The 19,200-nt window shown below is 48.5% G+C and overlaps 1 protein-coding gene and 1 long non-coding RNA gene across 2 annotated transcripts in view; one reads left to right on the top strand and one right to left on the bottom strand.

Moving 5' to 3' along the window:
* The window catches only part of LOC129145023 (uncharacterized), a 78,919-nt gene that overhangs the window by 3,539 nt on the left and 56,180 nt on the right, over nt 1–19,200 (bottom strand). The window lies entirely within an intron of this gene.
* The window catches only part of SLF2 (SMC5-SMC6 complex localization factor 2), a 53,353-nt gene continuing 51,869 nt past the window's right edge, over nt 17,717–19,200 (top strand). The window contains exon 1 of the mRNA XM_037496209.2: nt 17,717–18,019. The gene's annotated coding sequence lies outside the window, so the exon portion shown is untranslated. The remainder of the gene's footprint in view (nt 18,020–19,200) is intronic.

Below are 19,200 nucleotides of genomic sequence, written 5' to 3'. Positions count from 1 at the left end.
AGGACACACACACACAAACACACTCACACTCACACGCATATCCCAGACCCAGTCTGGCCTAGCAGAGGAAAAGGAGAGGCAAACGTCGGTCAGGATCTCCTTCACATAAAACATGTCTAGGGGGAACACCTGGAACCAAGCTCAAAGGTGGGGGTCCTCTTCCCTTCTGGATGACCTCGAGAGCACGCTTTTACAACCACTCAGATCCGAGTCCTAAGCTTGGCTCTGCTGCTCATTAGCAAGTAATCTCTCAAAGCCTCAATGCCCCTTATCCTTAAAATGGGAGAATGAATGCCTGCCTCTCAGGTGGTGAGGATTAAATTACTTAAGTGTTTCAAAGTGCCTAGTACAGTACCTGGAGCATGATACGCCCTCACCACAGTTCTTTGTGCAGCTTGTTCCCACTGCCAGAGCCTGACCCCAGGCCCTGCACCACCAGCTTGCAGGCACCTCTACCCTTTTACTTCAGGGGATCTGATGGCTGATTTGGGCTAAACTCCTCAACCACAAAGTGCTGGGATTCACATGTGGAGGACACACTTGGAAATCGGTGAGTGTGTGGACAGGAAGGAGGATCCCAAGTTGGGGGTGATGGGGCTGTTGGGGGGGGGAGGCCAAGAAGCCATCAGACAGAAAGAGATAAGAGGAACTTGGGGAGGAGAGGAAGCCACCCCTGGGGGGATGGGGGTCTCAGCAGATCCAGAGTTAGCGGAGGGGGGGGGGAAATCTCAGGATGGGTTGAGAGGCTGAGTTGCAGGAAAGGACGGTGATTTGCCTGGGTCAGCAGATTAATGGCACTAACGAAGTTTTCAAGAGTGTGGTGAGTTGGGGGCCAGGGGCGTCCATGTGGAAAGGCACATGACTGGGGATTGATCAGACTGAAGATGAAACAGAGAATGCTTCCCAGGCAGCAGAGGTAGGAAACGCCAAAACTAATTACTCCCCAACCTCTCTGGCCTCCAGATCCCTCCCCCAGGGAGGCGGGAAGGGGCTGTGACCTCTCTCTGTGGGTGCCGAACTACGGGCACACACAGACAGGCCCTCACATGAGCAGGGGTGTGCATGACGGAGGTCTGCACGTGGGAGTGAGCACCCAGGATGTGATTACGTCACATATGGTGGTCTGTGTGCTCCCCCTTGTGTGGGGTCACTTGGTTTCCCACAGATGTACTCACATTCCACCTGCGTGTTCCCACATGCCAAGCACATGTGTCACCAGGAGGAATTAGGGGCCCATGGGTGGCAGCAGAAGTGGAGGGGGTGGTGAGGATCGTGTTACACAACTTTGGCCTTGAGGTGCGCCTCCACAAATTTGCTAGTTTGGGTTTAAGCCCCATTTCCAGTCAGAGGTGACCCTGGATTACCATTTAGGTGGCCAGGTCCCCATGTAGATAGTTGACAACTTATCGGCCTATGGTTATGGAGGTGTACCCCAATGGAAGGAAAGCCACCTTTTCGGAAGTCATCAATTATAGACAGATTCCTTTTAACAGCCCCTGGTGTTTGTTGAATGAATTCGTGTGGCAGATTGGGCAGTCCTCTCCAGCTTGAAGAATTCACAAAGGATATCAAAGAACTAGATCAAAGGGCAAGAAAACATCTCTTATAGGGCCTAGAGAAGCCCTAGTTAAAAATCAACAGTTAAGAGGTGATTAGATGGAAGATAAGGGCCCTTCAGACTCCTAACACTAACCCAATAGTTTTCTGCATTTGGGGTCTTTACAGGAGATGGAGGTGGGGGAGGTGGTGTGCAGGAGGCCCCCTGAGTCCCAAATTTGATATCTTCCCTGTATGTGGAAGGGGAGCCCCCTTCCAAGCAGTGTGTGTGTCATGCAGCGTTTGCACCTCCAGATTCAGGACAGAATTTGTGTTTCATGCCTTATGTTGAGTGGTGTTATTATAGTTATTAGCAATTATGTTTTATCATAGAGTCACTTTTCCTTTAAATATGTGAGTAAAACAAAAAAAAATTGACTGTTCTTAGAGTAAGTTCTCTGCAATCTATTCCTCTGGGAAATCACATCTCGTCTTGTAATACCAGCCAACAAGCAAACAGGGCGTGAGCTCTGGCCCTTCCGTGAGCCAGCTCAGCCCCAGCCATTTCACATGGGAAGCAGACACCCCACTGGAGGGTCCAGATGGTAGGCCTGTGGGTAGGAGTTGTGCCCCAAATGCACTGCAGAAAGGCAGTGAACCCCCCTGTCTCCAGTCTGCCCCTCCTCCACCCTCCATCCAGTGACTGCCTCACAGGTCACTGTGATTCCTGACCAGACTCGAGGATGCCTCCCCTTACCCCTTGCCGCCCCCCAGCCCACCCTGTGCCCCTGCTGCAGTGTCTATGAGGGAGACGGGCTCCTCTTGGGGCCTGCAAGCTTTTGTTAGCGTTATGTGAGCCGCTAGTAACAAGGGCCCTGAAACCTAACTCGGCCAAACTCATAAAAGGGGTCACTGTCTCTTTAATTAAAGTTCCCTGTTTGGAGGTTAAAGACAAACCCGTTTGATGGTGCAGGTGTGTGTGGAGGGCGGGTGGAGGAGAAGGGTAAGGGGGGCTGGAGGGAAATGGAATTCTATCCTAGGAGGGGATGGGGAGGGGCCTCGCCAGGGCCAGAGTGGCTCTCTGATGGAAAGTATGGTGGGGGGGCCCTGAGGGTCCTCAGTTGGTGAGGGTCACAGGGGAGACACCAGGCAGGAACAGGTCGGCCAGTGCAGCCAGCTCTGACTGCCCCGTGGGCACGCCTGCTCATACCAGCTGCCCTCAGGTCCCCACCTCCATTTTCCCCATGGACTGCTCCCCTTGTTCCCTCCCCATCCCCCCTTTTCCACCCCAAAAGTCCTGCATTAAAAGAGGGCCCAGGGCCCAATCCCATTTCACATAGAAGCGACTTCATCACAGTTTAACATAAAAAGATCAACTGGTATCGACCCGTAATTTGGACCCACGCCACGCTATTGGCAGGAAGACAGAATAAGTTAGGGTGGCCATGTTTCAAAAATTCTCTGTGTGCACTCAATCACGGCCCAGGGAAGGCGGGCGGGTGCGTAATAACCCAGCCGCGCTCTCCATTTCCCCTGTAGATCAATGCTAATACCAGGAGGCCCCGGAAGATGGATGGAACCGACAGGAACCTTGAAATTCCGACACGGGGGCTGGTGCCTCAACCGATAAAGGATTTCACTGCTGCTGGGGTGGGGACACAGAACCCCTAAGGGCCACAGGGGACAGTCTAGTGGGGGACAAGGAGGTGGGAGCAGCCTTCCTTTCACATTCACGCACTCATATCCTCACCGACACCCCCAGTCACTCACACAGTCACTGACTGATGCCCACTCCAGAGCCACTGACACGCACGCCGGCAGCTGGCACACACCATCACTCACACACCACCGGCCTGCAGCACCGGCACCTCCCCAGAGGCCTTGACTCCAAGCAGCCACTCACACAGGTCCCATGCACACACACACGTGGCATGCACACACACACATAGTCAAACACGCACGCCAGAATCAGGGTCTCTGACACCGACAATCACAGACACACCCACCTGCCGGCATCTACCCACTGCCACAGTAAAACAGAGAGATACATGTGCTCACACGTATATACACAGCCCTGCCTTCCTTTCTTCCTCCCTTTCTCCCTCCTCTCTCTCTTCCTGCAGCCTTCTGATTCTGTTCAGAACCTTGCTGGCTGATGACTGGGCCATTGGGGAGCTTTTAGGGCTGCTGCAAATAAATCTCTAAGACAAAGGTATACCAGACACACAGTCCTGGAAACATACCTGGTCAGAAACCTACATGCACAGGGCTGGGAGGCAGAAGACCAGGGCTCCAAATATAGCCTGCTGTGTGGCCTTGGGCAAGCCACTTGCTTTCTCTGAGCCTTTACTTCCACATCTATAAACAAGACTTGGAGACCTCCAAGTTCTCCTTGCATGTCTGAATTTCTCATTTCTGAGGCAGATAGAATTCCTTGCAGAGTCTCACACATAGAAAGTTGCCCCAAGCAAGCACACCCCGGCTTTTGAGTACCCTGTCTATGGTGCCTGCCACTCCCACACTGACACACGCAGGACCACACAAGCATGCACTGTACTTGCCAACACAGGGACCTGCATGCAGGAGGGACAGAAGCCCCCCCATCCTTCCCAGAGCTGGGCATGAGAGGGCTTTTAGGAGCAAAGAACTGGGGGCACAGCAGAAAGATGGAGTGTGGCGAAGAGTTTGCAGGTGGAGTGGAAAGGCCAGGGCTGGCACCTGCAGAAGGGACTGCTTTCAACTGGCTGCCAAGACCCCCTCAGACCTTGCCACTACTTCTCCAGACTCCCTTTTAGCTCTCTGCCCCAGGACAAGTCATTTCCGCGGCCTCACACTGACATCTTGTGACCATCCCTGGGATTACAGGCATCTCGAGGCGAGACTGGCTTCCTTGCAGAAAGCCCTGGTCCACCACAACCCGGACAATCCTGAGCCAGACAGTAGGTCTGATCCCTGGGAACGCTGTCTCATGCTCAGCAGCCAGGAAAGGCACAGGGGGGTGACACAAACTTCGAGCAGGAACAGGTAGAAGAACAGGTGGCTGCATTAGGAAAAGGCTTCAGAGTCACTGAGTGATAAAAGACTAGAGAAAATGAATGCCTAAGGGAGCACCAGTCTATGGTGGAAATGCAGCTCTGCCTTCCCACAGGCCCAAGCTGAGATGGGTAAACACCACCCTGACCAGGGGGCTTGAAGAGATGCAAATCTCTCCCCAGGAATCCCCTGCCTACAAGAAAAGACTCCCCTGGCCTCATAGAAGTGCATTCCTGAGGAGCAATTGGCCCCCTTCCAGGCCCCCCCTAAGTCTTAGGGAGTGGGGTTGGGACAGACATGACTCTACTCTAAGATAGAGTCCTCTCAAGGAAGAAAAACCCCAGCCCCCAACAAAGATGCCCATCCTATCTGAGAAGCATGCAGTTGGGGGTTCAGAAGCCCCCAGCTATCCCAATCTCCCCTGCAAGGACCTCATCTGCAAATCTGAAAGGAAAAGGATTTCTGTGTCTGCATCAGTAGCTTAGGGCTGAGAAGAAGTTTGGGGGAGGTAGACCCTCCAGAGTCAGCCCCATCCATTCCGAAGAGATGTGGTGAGGGATGGTAGAGAACCCAGATCTTTTCTGAGGTAGCCAGTGTTGAAGTCCCAGCCCTGTTCTAAGACTTCTCCAGGCCACTTCCTCCCACTGGAGCCTCCTGCCTCTTAGGAGGCCAGGTCTCAGGGCCTGGAGATGACAGACCACACACACACAAGACAGGTATAGGTTCTCATCCTGGACCAGGGAACCCTGAATGTGCTAGGCTGCTGAGTTTGTTGTAAATTAGAGACTCATTAAGAGAAGGTGAGAAGGGCTCAGTAACAGCTTTCGGGGCCCATCTTTTCGATTTCTTGTTCGGTTTGTTTATTGCGATTGTTCCTGTCTCATAAGCTTATTGCAAAACCAATAAAAATGATCTATTCGGAGAGGGGAGCTGCTCTTTTGACTGGTAAACTGCGCTTGGTCCTGGGCCCCACCCCTCCCCCTTCCTGTGGCTGCAGCCCCAGCCTGGTTGACCAGCTGTCTCCCGCCACGGGGTCAGTAGAGGGTGCCAGAATCCTGCTCACCAGAAACTGTGTCCACCTGCCATGCAGCCACCCTGGGCTGGCCTCAGGCCTCCAACCTGGCCCCATCACCCCAATGACGGCTATACCCCAGCCCTCCAGCTCACCTCTGATGGATATACCAGGCCTGAGTTGGGCACATATGAGGGCTCGGTTATGGGGAGGCAGGAGTCCAGGATGGAGATCCAGGGATAGTTGCTGGAATTGGAATTTCAGGTGGGGTTTTGACTCAGTTTCCTCTCTGTGCTTCAGTGAGGCTGTTTCCTTACTAAGGAGTGCCCTACCCAGAGGCAGTCCTAAGGGCAGGTGGATGGAACAGAGAAGGCCCTAGAGATTCCCTAAAATCAGAAGTCCTGGCCTTGACCTTGTTGACAGAACAGAGGCTCCTGGCCTCTTATATGTCCAGGAACCTAGTCATAATTGGGGTCAGGGGCCAGGAGCCCTTATCCCCAAGGAGTTGACTGTCACCACCACCCCTATTCCACCAAATACATCAGTTTCATTTAGGGACTACAACATATATTTCTGAGACATGAAATTTCCTTACGCTGCTGGCACTGGGTTTCAGAGACTTTCAGATGAAGTGGGGAGCACAGGGTTGAGTGGAAGCAGGAGACAGTCAACAGACTCCTTCATGGACCAGGCAGAATTTCAGAGCATCAGAGTCAGGAAGGACTTCCGAGACCACTCTGTCCTCTACTTCACATCTCAGATCCAGAATCCGAATCAGAGACATCACTTGACTAGCCAAAGTCACACAGTGATGAGTGGCAGAGCTGGGGGACCCTAGTGACAGACCTAGCACCATTGCTCTGCTTTCCTTGGTCCTGCTCAGAGAGCTCTGCCTCCTGCCCCCTGGGCATCCCCTCAGCCAACACGGGCAATGGCCATCCTCTCCCTCCCCACTCTCTAGCAACAGACTCCTTTTCTCTAAAGCAAAATCTAAAGTAAAATCCACATCTTCCCTCAAAGTCGATGCACTGGCTCTGCCCCGAGGGCCCCGAGGAGGGAATCAACCTGGCACAGGAGTCTTTGGTGTCTCTGTCACTTCAGGAGCACCAGTAATTCTTCCTTTCTCTGTCTCCTTTGGACAAGGAGGACAGGAGGGGGAGGTGGGTAGGAAGAGCAGTCTTCAGGAAGCAGAGCATCTCAAGGACTTGGCATATCTTCAGAAAGAATCACATTTTTTTCTTCATCACTTGTATTGTTTAACAAGCACTTGATGTAGAGCTTCCTAAGTGTCGGACACTGTTCTAAGCACTTTGCACATCAGCTTATTGATTTAATTTTATATTAATTTAATATATATCATATATTAATTTATTGAATCCTCTTAATAACCCGGTGAGGCAGATACTATGGTTAACCCCACTTTATAGAAGAGGGAAAAATGTCAGAACGGTAAGCAGCTTGCCCGAGATCTCACACCCAGGAAATTTTGGCATCACCATTCAAAGCCAGGCAATCCGGCTCTTATCCACCATGCCATGTACCGTCTGTTTATAGAAGCGTGAGCACAAGGGCTGGTGGGTCTCCTGTGACCAAGGGAGGAAGACACTGGCCGGTCAAAGGGACAAGATGACCCCAGGGCCCAATGCAGTGTTGCAAGTCTATTTCTTGTTACCTGCCATCCTGGCCACTTCTATCATGGACTTGTTTCAAGGTCAATCCTTCATGGTGGGGGTGGCCAAAGGAAGCAGAGTCAGCTTGGACCATGGGTTCCTCCTATCCAGCTCTGTTTTGGGGAGCCTTTGCTGGATTCTGGGAGCCAGGGCTCCCGGAGTGGTGCCTAGTTCCCACCTCCCAGTTGCTCATGGATCCTCCTCCCTCCCACGTAGCTGCCTGCACTGACATCTCTGAGAGGGCCTTTGATTAAAGAGACAAGTGACTTTGCCCATTCTATTGATCAGAATAAATTACTAGGAACTAATTTATGGGCCTCCCCACAGCCGATGACATGGTGGATTGTGCGCTATTGGTCAGTAAATTGGATTGTCAGGCTAGATTATTGGTTCGTATACAGTTATCTCTCATAGCAATATCAGGCAGCCCAGGTAGAGGAGCGAAATCCTTTCTCTGCTGCCAGATGCCAGGATGTCACGAGGCCTTCTCGAGGGCTGGCGGGGAGGGGCAGGGAGGGAAGGGGAGGAGAGAGGAGGAGAGGCGAGGCGAGGCCTCTGTGCAGGATGCTTATTAATTAGTGCGGCATCACAGCATTAAAAGAACATTAGTGTGGAATCGTCTGCAGAGTGATGGGGAAATGACATTGTGGGCCTCCTCCTGATTCTCCAGCTATGGCTCTGCTGGGTAGAGGCAGGGAGGGGGTTGATGAGCAGACCGGGGGATGGGAGAGATAAAGGATAAGGGGCCAAGAGGAAGGAAGGGAAAGGAGAGGCCGCATTTGCCCAGAGTTGCAAGCAGAGCAGGTCTGCTAAGTGCCAGTGTCGCTGAGCCCCGCACGGGAAACGGAGCGGTGGCTCTGCCCCGTACATCACAGCCAACGATGAAAAGTTCTAGAGCTGGGATTTCTCAGGCAATTTGGCCAGTGATGCATGGGGTAGTAGATCCTCGCGCACTCTTCCGTGCTTCTGCCAAGCCAGCAATAACAAAAACTTATTTTTTGCCAGGGAAACGGATATGAGTCAGGCAGCCCATCAGGAGTAAGGGGGGCTTTACCACGCGCTGCGATTTGTACCGCTCGGCTGTTTCCCCGAGCTCTAAAGACCTGCCAGGAGGTGACAAAGGCGAGACAATTTCGAGTTCACAGTCCTGTGTCCTCGAAGTATAACAGCATGCCATAGACGGGGGCTTTCAGGGGCTGTGGGTTGCAAAGTCAGCGGTCTTTTTCCCCCAAGCCCACTGAGGAGGGTGGAATGGGGTTAGCAGGAGGAGAGCGGCAGAGAGATGAGGCCCTGGAGAAATGGGCAGCCCTTTCCTATCTGTGAACCCTTGCGGAGATTCACCTACAGGTCACCCCTTGGTCAGGGCTTGGCCGGAATGGGGGAGGTGGACAACATTGGAGGGCCAAGAAGGGCTTGGGGAGATGCGCATAGACATCCTCTGTGGAAGGCCTATCTGCCTCCTGCCATGACTGCCAGGGTCTTTGTCATGCTCACAGACCCTGGGGCCAGCCAGTTCTGAAGGGGTGAGTATGGAAAACCTATTTGTTTTTTTTTTTCCCCACTCCTACTCTTGAGACATGAGCCCTGAGGAGGCCTGCACTTTCTTTGAGGCATGGTCAGGAACACAGATAACCTGTTCTTAGGACTGCAGGCCTCAGGGGAAATATTCATAAGGAGCACCCCTGCTGACTCTGAGCTATCACTCATCTGACACTCCCAGTAACCCTGCAAGTAAATACCCGCAGGCAGGGACCCAGGGCCTCCAGTTTGCTTGACTTGCCACTGAGAACAGCAGCAAGGAGTTCTCATCTTTGGCAGAAGGATACCAAGATAACTGCCCCCCAGCCCCTACTCACCTCCATCCCCCACCACACACACACACACACACACACACACACACACACACACACACACACACATCCTGCCCTGGTGCTGATTAGCAGACAGAGGGCATGAATATTTGGGTCCTCATAAAAGGCTTAGCACCATAGACTTAAAATATTCTGCACAAAATAAAAAAAAAATCCAAAAGTTAAAGGTCAAGTGTTTAAAAGGTAAACATCCCCCACCTCCTCCTCCCTAACCGCCCACCCCCTGTCTCTAGATGTTTTTCGTGCCCACCCTCTGGTCATTTTGCTCTCCAAAAGTTAAACTGCAGCCTTTGGCCATTTCTTCGTGAGTTTTCATCCTGGTCGCTCTCTTTCTGCCCTCTATGGATAAATCTGAAATTAAAAGGGGACAGGCCCTCTAAGTCAGAGGAAACAGGACTGAGTCCAGACTGCCAAGCCCCAGGCAGCTCCCCCTCACGCCTGGCACTGCCACGTCCTGGCTGCCATCGCTGCAGCTATGTGGAAAGCAGCACGCAAGCCTCCAGAGCACACGAGCCTCTGAGATGGAAAAGTTTGCAAAGCCTGGAAAAAGAAAAGTGGGCCTGCTAGTCGGTCCATAAATTAGAGACTCATTAAGAAGAGGCGGGAAGGGCTTTGGGGGCCTGGGCCTTTCGATTTCTTGTTGAGCTGGTTTATTGCTATTGTTTCTATTTCATACGTTTATTGCAAAACCAATAAAAATTATCTATTAAGAGCAGGAAACTCATCTTTTGACTTGTTGTTGAGGTTTCTACAGAATAACATGTCTGCAGGAGAGGAGCAGCTCCTGGAGAGGTCAAGACGGCAGAGGCCAGGAATGTCCTGTCCTGGGGGAGGGCAGGCAGCAGCCACAAAGACCAGCACGCCTTCCAGTACCTGCCCGGGGCAGACTTGTGACTCTAACCAGCAGAAAGCCACACTTGCACTCACCCCACACTTTAAGATGTTTCATTTGCTGAAAGTGTTTAAAATTTAAAACTTCATCAAAATGTACTGACCTCTGGCTTTTCTTTAGAAAGGGGGAAGACCGCCCTGGGTCTTATTCTGACCTATAGACGTCTGCTTCCAGCTGACCATGTCTCCTGTTCACAGAGCTGGTACCCTGCTGTCCCCCACATTGCTCAGCCAGCTGGCTAAGAATTACCTGCCCAGCACCTATAATCCTGTAAGTTTGCAACTCCTACTTTAAAGAAAGACTAGGTTGGAAGGGGAGACAGTTAAACATTTTTCCTTTGTGGAGTCACTCTGGAAATAAAATTTTTGTAAGAATGTTTCTAATCAGATTGATAAAAAATTCTCTCCTGAGACCCCAGGAGGAAGGCCTGGGTCTTGTCCCAGCTGGACGGGAAGGAGCTGACATTTGGCTGCCTATATGCAGGCTCAGCCCTCCTTTCCGTGAATGCATTATCCCCGTTTCTCTAAAAGGGAAATTGAAGTTGGGAGAAGTCCATGATGTGCCCCAGGGCAAAGAACAATAAAACCCTCAGCCCTAGAAGAACCCAGTAACCATCTCTGGAGTTCTGAAGAGAGAACAGGAGGGTCTCGGTGTTATTCTCCCAAGCCTAGGGAGGCTGCCCTTAGGGAAGATTCACAACCAATTGAGGGAAAATTCACCCAACTGTGACTCAAGTTAGAACTTGTCTTCTGAGTTACCAACACCCCTAAATCTACTGAAAGGGAACCACAGGGTCTTTAATAATCACTCTGTCAGGTCACGGGATGGTGACTAATGGGCCTAGAGGAGGAGATGGTGAAAAACACTCTAGGAAATAAATTTGGGTGATTAAATTTCAAGGCAGTTCATGGAACAGCAACCCGAGGCCTAAACTAAGCCATCAAGTTACCAAGAGAATCGAGATTTCAATTTAACCGCTGCTGCCCAGGAACCAAGCTTGAGTCTGCAAAACAATAGTGGGTTAGGAGAGGGTACCCCAAAAAACTTTCTGAAAGACTCCAACACCTTCCCAACTCCAGCTGTTTTTTCTACAGGGCCAGTTAGCAGTAAGTCAAAAAAGGACTTGCTTTCCCCTTGTTGCATCATTCCAAGTCTCTAAGTACAAAATCACTGCTTACCCAAGCAAAGGAGATGGGGGTGGGGAAGGGCTTCCACAAAGGCACAGGAGAAAGCCGCACAAATCTCTGAGAGGTTCTCAGTTTACTAAACTAACAGAAGTAGTTCAAATTCCTCCACTTCTCTGCTATTTCAATTGAATGCCGTGTATCCTGACTGGATCTCATCCCCAAACAGCCATGGTCGAGTGTGTGTCTGGCGGCATAATCCCCCTCTAGCTGAATCGTATCCCAGGTGCTATTAAGCTTTGCAGGTGAGCACACCCCAGGCTCCAAGGTAAGAGCCCCAAGTCTGATTCCCTGCCCACGCCTGCTGGTTATAGTCCCTGAGACATCACTTTAACTGGTTTGTTTCTTTTTGAGTAAAGCCAGGGCGGTGAGATGGAGCCTGGACAGGCCCGGAGATGGAGGAGCCGAGGCAGGAGGAGCTTAGCAACTGCAGCTGCTCCCATTCCTCTCCCTTTCTCAATCCCTTCCTCTCTCGAGGTTTCACCTCTCTCTGCCCTGGCTCCACCAGCTGTTTCCTGCAAATCCAGCTGAGACAGCTGCTGGCCCACCATGCTAAATTTCCAGGGGCCCTGGAACCCCTTGGCTCTCTTGGCCCAAATGTGGGCAAATCTCAGGCATCCAGACAAGGCTGAGATTGTTCAAAAAGCTCTTCACTAGGAAACTGGGGGGGGAGCCAAAAAAGTAAATTACAAAAACAGAGAAACAGCTTATAGAGCACAGATTCCTTCTCCCAGAATGATTCAAGTCTAGTCCCAAGAAAGGTTGTTGCAAAAATAAGTGAATAAGGAAGGGGGGAAGGGAGGGAGGATGAAAAGCTGCAGCTTGTTGGACTCTCAGGCCACCTTGCTCCTCACACTCCCTCAGTTCATTATGGCTGGAACTCAGATCAATCACACTTCAGCCAGAGACAGAGGCTAACACCATCGACAGACCTGGCTGGGCACTCAGTCGTTTTCAGAACCTGTCACCCAGGCCCCTTTCCTGTTCTGGCTTCCAGATCTGGGCTGTGCCGCATGTCTGCTCTGCCCTGTGGAAAGGGCTCCAGACCAGGCCCTGGACAAAAAGGACACTTTTCTGTCACCTTCTTCTCCCTTCCAGAGAGCCCAATGACTGCCACCTTGTCCCCAAGGCAGCTTCTACCTTTCCCCAAAGTTAAGATCTTGCTCTGGCAGGTGTTGAGCCTCTTGGGTTGCTGGCTGACTGGCAAGAAGGTGATGAAGCCGCTGTCCTGGGAGGCTTTCTCCTCGGGGCTCTGAGTGCTGGCAATTTCCTCAGTGGCCCTGTCCTTCCCCATTCAGATGCCCACCCAGTCTGAGTGACCTTCCTACATTCTATCACTGTAGTGCAGTTTAAAAACATGAAGATTTACCCACTGTAATAAGAGTTGGAAGCTGTTTCTCAGAGCACCTCCATAATTGGAGAGGCAAGTGCTGTACAAAGCCTCTGATTTCCATCTCTTGACATGGGCTCAGCAGAATTCTACTTCCACATGTCATTTCTTACAGGAAATTTCCAACTGGTTCACTCATCAGCACCTCAGTATCCATCTCACCGCCTCCCATCTTAAATTGTCATATCATCATTCCCAGGTAGCTGGGAATCTATTCATCCAACCAAGGATTTCGGTACAAACCTATTAGTGGGATGACCTCAGTTATTTCACCTGAGCTGTTTTCTGTCTGTGAAATGGGGATGAGTGTTTTAGCGCCCTCACATGGCTGATGTGAGGAATTAGTACAATTACATGTAGCATATCTCCTGGCGTAGAGTAAGGATGTTAAAATAGATTAAATATAGATATGTAGATACACTTGCTTTCCTATGATGGCTTCCGTGATGCCATCATTTCCAGAAAGGTCTGCCTCCTCAGGGAGATGCTGATGCCTGCAGGAGTACCTAGCTCTCTCATTCTAAATTAATAAATTCACATTTTGGTTTTAGGCATCTGTCTTTGAGCCCAATTAATATGCTTCTATTACCAAGACAAGGATCTGGTTTTGGCTGCATATAAAATGAGTTTCCTGAATCCACAAGGCTGAGGGCCCGACCTAGGACCAGAAAATTCTCCAAGTTAATAGCTATTCCCTGACAAACCTCCCAGGAGACTGCTTGCCACCCTCAGGACAACTGGTCACCTTTCTATTTAACACCCCTGGGTTTGCTGCCTCTTTTCCCATTTGGAATTGTTTTACACTGAGCACAGGGGTTCACAGATAGTAGGGGTTCAGGACCGGCTTGTTTTGTCAGCATGTGGGTGGGTGGAGTGGACGGTTGAGTGGGTCACCGGGAATGTGTGCCTCTTCTTGGGCGGGGAAGAAGCAGTGGTGGCCTAGCAACAGGGGAATCTGCCTAGCAACAGGGGCAGGAGGCGGGGCCTGATGGAATCCTGTAGAATGGCTGACAGAAAGGCAGACTGGGAAGGAAACCTTTCTGGGTCTTGTCAAGCTGGGGTCTCGAGCCAAGAAGAGAAAGCAGGCCCAAGGGGATCAGGAAAGAAGCGGGGGAGGCGGGGTGGAGTACAGTCAGCATATTTGGAAACTACAGACCCAAACTGGAAAAAGATTTGTGCCTTTCCCAACGTGCACTGGAGCAAAGAGGCACTCTCCCCACCCCACCCCACCCCAACTGTCACATGCCCCCAAGTGGACAAACTTGCAGAGCAGACCACCTTTTTGACACTCCAGCTTGCAAGGGTACAACAGAAAAGCTCTTCCACGGGCTGTCAAATCTGGGATTTGTTCATTTTAGAAGACCACAGCCCCCACCCACAGAAAGGATCAGGACCTGCAGTCATTTAAAATCAATCCAGAGGCAGATTAAGCAACTTCCCAACCCAGTCTGTCTAGGGCAGCCAGGAAGGGCTCAGGCTGGTCTGGCTTGGGTCCCTTCTCTCTCCTCTGCTTTCTACCCATCACGAGATAAGAACGTGGACCTCCCCTCCTGTGAACTTTCAAGACCCTCCCCTGAAGAGAAGAAAATTTGTCATCAGCCTTTGACCTGATTAATAATTAAAACTGCTGAGTCTGAGCTGCCCCTAACAGCGAGGTGCTCCAAACCCCCAGCAAACTTTAACAAATAACTGGCCCGCTGAGGGGAGAGAGGAAGCTTTTTTCACTAGACAAACTGACAATTAGCTGCTATTCAAATCCCCCTCTAGTCTTAGCATCTTGGTTCTCCTTTGAAAGTGGCTCGGCATGGGGTAGAATTTTTGGCCTTGAGTTTAGAACTACTGTGCATAAAATCAAAGCAAGGAAGCCAGCAGTTGAGAGAATAGAGGCTATTTGGGGATTAGTGATTTCGGAGTTAGATTTCTAATAACTTGGTGAGTGGTGGGTTAGGAATGTCCTCCAGGAGCATCAGGCAGTCAACACCGTGGGACATGTCCTCACATTGAACTGGAAAGCAGTGAGTCACCACCCTGGAGGGCGGAAATACAAAATGGCATGAAATAACTGCAACTCAGCAGCGCTGCATGGTAATCTGCCTTTTGTAACCGCTGCAGGCTGCATCCAGTGCTTATGATCTTGGGGTTACATGTGAGACCCCAAGTTTGGCTCAAAGTTTTCTCCCTAAAGAGCCACAAATACAAGACCCCCCCCTCCCATTTGAACCATTTTGGAACAAAGGGAGGAGAGTGGGTAAGATGGAAGAAGGGAGAAGGGAGAAGGAGGGGGCAGGCATTCAAACTGCTCATTTTCCCCTAGGAAGCATAAGGCCCAGCCACTACGGTGGGTGAGCAAAGCAAATTGGTAATGGGTGATCCAGATTGCATCGCAGAGTCTTGCCTGCTTTCCAGGCACTTACTGAACTTTATAACTCTTTTGGGGGTAAGGCACAAAAACCCAGGATTTCTTATTGACCAGTAGGGGAGTGGGAGCTAAAACTAACTGGCCCAGGTCTTCTGCTTTTCCACAATACTATTCTTGTATTCCAACAAGAGACTTTTTTTTAATATATTTTTTACAGGGGGATGGGAGCTGGAAAGGCATGATGTGAACAACAGCTGCAGGCACTTTCAAGATTGCAATAAGCCAGCCTAGATAGCACTAGAAAACTCGTCTTTTCGGTGATGGAGAAGACAGAAGACAGAGGTAGGAAAATGGTTGCTTATTCTAGGCACCCTGAAGGGGAGTTCTGTAAGGATAAATTTCCGTTTGATTCTTTTTGCTTTATTTGGTGTGTAACTTACAAAAAATAAAGTGGATGGTTCATAATGTATGGTTTGGTGAATGCATAGATTCGGCACTAAGAAAATCAAAAGTAAAGCTTGACCACCACTCCAAAAGTTTCTCTGTGTCCCCTCATACTCAATATGCATCTCCCCCAAGTAGCAATATTCTATTCTATCTTTATGTAAGTTTACCAATTTTTGAACTTCATACAAAGGAGATCATAGAGTATGTACTCTTTTGTATCCACCTTCTTCTGCTTAACATATTATCTGTGAGATTCATCTGTATTTTATAGGTATCAGTAGTTCATTCTTTTTCACTGCTGTGTGGTATTCCACTATGTAAATATATCACAGTTTAGCTCTCATTCTACTGTAGGGACATTTGTGTTACTTCTGGTTTTTGTCTATTTTGCATAAAGTTACTTTAATGTTCTTATACATAACTTTTGGTGGATATTAGTAGTTCCTCCTGTTGGGTATGTACCCAAGAGTAGAATTGTTGGAACATTTATTTGTAAAAAAATTAACTGTAGTCAAAGACAGTAGAGACCATGTCTGTCTTCTTTACTACTATATCTCCAGAGATTGTCACAAAGAATATTGATAAACATGTCAGTTTTTCCAAAACTGAAGTACATATTTGATGCAATTCTAATTAGACAATAAGAAAGTTTTGATTTGGGAAGGAAACTGAGCAAAAAAAAATGGAGAAAAAAAGAAATGCTTTCAAATGGCAAATATAAATGTGTAACAGAAAAATAGAGAGTGAGATTTGTCTTACCAGATATCAGAATGTACTATAAACCCACTGTAATTAAATCAATTTTGTATTAGCATGGGAATAGATATATTTATCAGTGGAATAAAACAGAATACCCAGAAATAGACCAAGTGTATATATGAGAATTTACTATTTGACATAGTTGATATTTCAATTCCATGAATAAGGATGGATTATTTAATAAATGGTGTCGAGACAACTTCCATCTGGAAGAAAAAAAAACTGTACTCCTATTTTATACCACACACAAATATAAATTTCATATACACTAAAGTCAAATGTAAAAGATAATAACAACCTTGAAAATTTAGGAGGCTGCAGAATCAATACAAGGGCACGGAGGCGGAGTTTTGTGAAACAAAACTGGAATTCAGAAGCTATAAAAGAAAATACACATATATTTTACCATGACAATTTCAAAAATCCCTTCTATGGCCATAGATAAAATAAAGTCAATAGGCAAACAATAGATGGGGGGAACATTCATAATGTATAGGACAGATGGATAATTAAAATTGACAATAAACAAAAACACTTTATAAATGGACAAGAGGGAGGCAAATGACCCAATGAAAAGTAGGCAGAAACTTAGAAGGCACCTCACAAAGGGCATACTTAAATGGCCAACATGCACAGAGGGGAAAAGCTTTAAATTATTAGTATTCAAAGAGATGCAAATTAAAGTACAACCAGCCTGTTCTGCTCCCCACTCTGTCTCTGGTGAATCCTCTCACCCCCTGCACCTCTGGCCTATACCCCAGTTCTTGTATGCATAAATAAATAAATCTTATTTTTAAAGGGTTCCTTTATGCACTGTGTATGTATGTATAGAAGCAAATTTATTCTTAGTTCAAAAAAAGAAGAAAGATATATTGAGCCTCTGTACACACCCAGTTCTTTGCCAGACTCTTAGGAATAGAGAAACGTGTGAGATATGGTTTCATTCTAACTTCCAGCTGGAAATAGAAAGGAAACAGTCACAGGGCAATTTATTATCTCCCATTAGGTGTGAAATAAATACCATCATTGAAGGAGAGGTAAAATGAGGGCAGGGGGAAGAATACCCCACAAGGGAAGGCTTTTTTTTTAAACCCTCTTCTCCCAAGCTTGCTGCCAGACCTAGTGTCCTTCACTTTCTCTTGGTGGGACCTAGGGACTCCCCTGCTTTTGTCTCCTTAGATAAGTGCCTTTGCCAACTTCCTCAGCTCCCCCTTCCTCGCTGCCCCCAAAGACAAACATTTTATTTTTAAGTTTTTACTCCTTTACTGTTTAGTCACCATGGAGACAGACATGGGACAATAAAGAACACAAATGGGGAGTGCACACAGTAAGGAATCATATAGGCGCTTCAAGATTTGGTTCCCCGGCTTGGCTCTTGGGACACTTCTAGTAAGGTCACTGCAAACCCTCACTGAGTGCCAGTCTGCCCTTCCTTCTCTCCCAGTGTCTGTCTCTCCCCTCTGGCAGAGACCTAGAAGCAAGACCTATTGTGACTTGCCATCAGCGTCACCAGCCATCAGCTACCTCGAAGGGGGCTGCTCTCCCAGGCCTCTCTTTGACTGGCTTTTGGTGTCTAACACAACAAAAAAGGAGGCCAGACAGGTAATCTGTGTGTCTCCAAGTCTGGGATTAGCTAAAGCCCCAGTAAATCCCAGCTCCAGACCCTGATGAATTCTCTACCCAGAGAAGCCTCTCAGCCAGCCAAAGTCCCTCCTCACCCCCCAACCCCTAGCTCTGCAATCTCCTCACTATACTTTAACTGATAACGTCCACATTTTACCCTCACCCTGCTTGCCAGAGTATTTACATGAAGTTCTGAATCATGTGAGGAAATGGCCAGAAGACCTGTTTACAAAGGAAAAAGAGGTAGGTTTTACTAGAGGGTCTGCTGTCATACTAACCTCAGGGGCTCAGGCCACACTGCGAGAGCAAAAACCAGAGTTTGGAATCTTAATAGTCAGATGAATGCCTACCAGGCCTAGCTGGACAAGGGGATGGGCAGAGGACAGAGGTGTCAGCAGAAGAACACGAAGAAATCCTAGGAAACTGCGGTGAATCAAGTATGAGGCTTCAGGCTGGGTTTGAGGGGGGACATTTTGCCACCAGATTTGACCACAATATGTCAGTAGTAGAAAATGGAGCATAAGATCTCACACAGCACCTCACTGATACTCCAACAAGATCTAATGGTCCACAAACTATTGATATAATACCTTGATTTTGGTTTTTTAAAAAGATTTATTTATTTATGCATATAAGAACTGGGGTACAGATTAGAAGTGCGGGGGGATGAGAGGATTCACCAAAGACAGAGTGGGGAGCAGCATAGGCAGATCTACTGAAATACACTGCTGAGCGGAGCAGGGGGCGAGTCAGGAGAGGTCTGTGCCATGTGGGTAGCTCCCTGGACGGGAATCGAACTAGTGCTGCAGTGGCTGCGGATAGCTTCATAGGTTGCGCCCCAACCCCTTGCGCCACCAGGGAGGTCCTGATTTTGATTTTAATCTTTATTGTTTTCCTGATTAAAAAGGTAACAGACATATAACAGGTAGAAACTAAAATTCTCTTCTTCAGAGATAACAACTTTTAAGTTGAGGTATATTTCTCCAGATTGCTTTCCGTGGATATATGAACTTTTAACATACATGCATGTTTATGTGAAGTTTTACAAAATTTGCATGATAAACTCATAGGTAGACTTAGAACTTCAACAACCTCAAGTTGGAGATCATAGTCTTGATTTTCCTTTAATGACCATTTCAGTACTTTTAAAATATATATCCAAAACTTTTTGATTGTTTTCTTAGGGATCTGACTTACAAAATGGGAAATCTCATACTACATACAATATCTGTTGTCTTGCAACGTGGTTTTCTCTTTCCCTATAAGATATGTCTTGTACATCTGTCAAGATCAGTATCTAAGGCTATTGTGGTTGGCAGAAGTGGGCTCCCCTCCAGAGAAAAATAGGATCCTTCAAATGCTGGTGCCTGTAGCCAAGTCAGGACATTGGAGAGATTTCGTGGCTTAATACATTTGCGTTATAG

The sequence above is a fragment of the Talpa occidentalis genome, unplaced genomic scaffold (genome assembly GCF_014898055.3).
Source record: "Talpa occidentalis isolate TD23 unplaced genomic scaffold, MPIMG_talOcc4v2.1 talOcc4.8, whole genome shotgun sequence".
In the NCBI taxonomy this organism is placed as follows: domain Eukaryota; kingdom Metazoa; phylum Chordata; class Mammalia; order Eulipotyphla; family Talpidae; genus Talpa; species Talpa occidentalis.
Note: the sequence above shows the minus strand (reverse complement) of the source record. Positions and strands in the feature narration are given on the sequence as shown.